The sequence below is a fragment of the Orycteropus afer genome, unplaced genomic scaffold (genome assembly GCF_000298275.1).
Source record: "Orycteropus afer afer isolate SDZICR_OR568_19922 unplaced genomic scaffold, OryAfe1.0 scaffold00650, whole genome shotgun sequence".
NCBI classification, from domain to species: Eukaryota; Metazoa; Chordata; class Mammalia; order Tubulidentata; family Orycteropodidae; genus Orycteropus; species Orycteropus afer.
The window spans coordinates 1,350,837-1,353,975 of record NW_006922237.1 but is presented as its reverse complement, the minus strand read 5'-3'; positions in this window follow the sequence as shown (position 1 = coordinate 1,353,975).

Below are 3,139 nucleotides of genomic sequence, written 5' to 3'. Positions count from 1 at the left end.
CTCAGCAACGGAGCTTGTATCCTTGGCATATCAGTTAATGAATCTCCCTCCAATCCTGATGTGTGGTCCTCCTCATATAGTCCAGCTCCCCTATTATTTGCTCAGCATACAGATTGCATAACTGTGGTGAAAGGATGTAGCCCTGGTGCACACCTTTCCCAATACTAGACCACATAGTATCGCCTTTTTCTGTTTGAATGACTGCCTCTTGGTCTATGTACAGGTAATGATCTTAACATGAGCAAAATTAAGTGTTCTGGAATTCCCATTCTTCTCAATGTTATTCATAATTTTTTTTTATGATCCTAACAGTCTGATATCTTTGCATAGTTAATAATATACAGGTGAACATTTGTTTCATATTCTCTGTTTTCAGCCAGAACTCATCTTATGTCAGCAAGTGGCGTTGTAAAGACTTTCAAAAATATTAACTCCAGCTATTTGAATGGTACTGTGCAATCAAATACTCATGTGAGGCATTCTAATCTCACTGAATCTGTGAGTTAGAGAAAGGAAAGTCTAGGAAAATCAAAAAAGTGCTCATATTTGACCTGCGCAAACTAATGAAAAGATAAAGCATCCACAATAACTTTGGTAATTAAAGTTATTTTTTGGTAATATTTGTATGCTCACATTACACTATAAAGTGATAGTAATCCTTATATTGATAATTTAAAGCCATATTTAAATAGAATTTTAACACTTTATTCATTGTTTTTAAATTAAGTCAAACTTCAAAGCTAATATTGATTTATCATTTCTTATAATGAATATTTATCAAGTTGTTTTATTCTACAGTTGAGAAAATAGAAGCCTAAAGAAGCCGTGACTTTCCCAATGATACATAGATATTAGATGATGAATCAATAACTATAACCCACATCCTCTGACTCCACATCATGTCCCCCTATAAAAAGCCTGGTTCACACTGGAGATTGAGATAGTAATATTTCTTCTCTTCTAAGGATTGCCATTTCAAAACTTCTATTTACTAATTCCTTTGAGGACCTATGGGAGCTCTGGTGGAGGAGTGCTAAAGCATTTGACTGCTAACCAGGAGGCTGGCGGTTCAAACCCACCAGCCACTCCTCGGAGGGAAGCTTGGGCAATCTTCTTCAGTAGAGATACTGGCTCGGAAATCCAAGGAGGGGTCGCTATAAGTCGAATAGAGTCCACTGCAGTGAGTTTTGAGTGAGGGCTTATAAGACAAATGTTTGACTGTAAAGTATGGACGTTAGTTTAATTAAACAGATGAGGACTACAGGTGTACTGAAGAGCTGTGTCAAGATGAAACTTTGTTGTTGTTAGGTTCCATGGAGTCACCTGCAACTCAGAGAAACCTTAAGTACAACAGAACGAAACATTGCCCAGTCCTGTGCAATGCTCACAATCTATGCTATACCCAAGCCCATTGTTGTACACACTGTGTCCATCCATCTTGTTAAGGGCCTTCCCCTTTTTCGCTGACCCTCTACTTTAGCACACATGATGTCATGCTCCAGGGAATAGTCCCTTCTGACAACATTCTTGCTTCCAAGGAGCATTCTGGCTGCACTTCTTCCAAGGATAGATTTCTTAGTTCTTTCAGCAGTCTATGGTACTATCAGTAATCTTCACCAACACCACTACTCAAAAGCATCAACCCTTCTTCAGTCTTCCTTATTCATTGTGCAGCTCTCAGGCATATGCATTGATTGAAAATACTGTGGCTTGGGTTAGGTGTACCTTAGTCTTTCGGAGACATCTTTGCCTTTCAGCACTTGAAAGAGGTCTTTGGCAGCAGATTTGCCCAATGCAAACATGGATGAAAAATAGGAGCTTGAAATTTAGAGACATCCCCTTTTAAAAATAGTTTTGATAAAAACTATTTAAATTTCATGAAGATGTGTTTCTTTTCTAAGACCTTCTCTTTTCTCTCCCTTTGTGGCACTTAGAATACTGATTCTGTCCCTATATTTCCTGTCAAGAAGACAGGTAAGAATCTAAAGGTGAAACCATTTTTGAGAAAAAGTTTCTTAATGCAAAGTGAATGGTGGGATTTCACAAAATTTTGCAATTACATCTGTCATATACACTAGGGAAAACTCAGTTAAATTTGAATTTTAGATAAATAATTATTTTTCAGTAAATATGTGTCCCAAATATTGCATGGGACCTATTCATACTAACATAAAATTATTTATTTATCTAAACTTCACATTTAATTGGATGTCCTGTATTTTTCTAAAACTTAGAAACCTTATGCCAGAAAAAGTTAGCATCTAAGGCTTGCAAACTCATCACAGTTTTCCAGGGACCTTCCATGTGCTAGAACTGTTTTAAAATTTGTGTGCTATGAATTCCTTCAGTGAGTCTCTGGTAATGAAGACCTCTTGCTCAGACTATCATTTCTGGGAACTGCATCTCTGGCTCTGCAACCCAAACTGGGGATTCCAGATGTTCTATCATAAAGTCCTCAAATCTCCTGCAATGTATATATCTCTCAATAGCTCTATTTATCAAGCTATTCAAGGATTTAGGACAAATCAGAAGGCAATTTCTCAAATAATGTTCACTATTATAAAAACTTTCTTAATGTCAGAGTTTCTCAGTCTCAGTGCTATTGACATTTTGTGCTGGGTCATTGCTATAGGAAGTTGTCTTGTGCATTGTACAACTTTTAGCAATAACCCTGATCTCTTCCACTAGATTCCAGTAGTACCTTCTCCACCCAATGTTTATAATAATAATAATAACAATAATAATAAAAACCATCATTTAGTGTCAAATATCCTCTTTCTGGGGAGGAGAAGTTTTGGTGAGAGGAAAATTAGACATAGTGAACTACCTTCTATTTCCTTGACAGTGATAGATTTTAATATTTCTGCTGTCTAAATTCAGCCTAAGACTATGTTCATAAAACTAATATCATGGTTCCTTTCCTCCCAAATGATGTTGTTATATGAATTAAATAATGTGTATTATCTTTGAATCTAGGAAATGTCAAACTGAAAGTCTTCTTTCCTATAATTTCTTCTCCTTTTTTGTTTCTTTTTGCCTTCATAATCCACATGGACCAGATTTTTTTCCATACTCTAAAATCTTTAGACCTGTTTCTATTCCCCCTCCACACCACAGAAGGTCCATTTTATTCATTTCA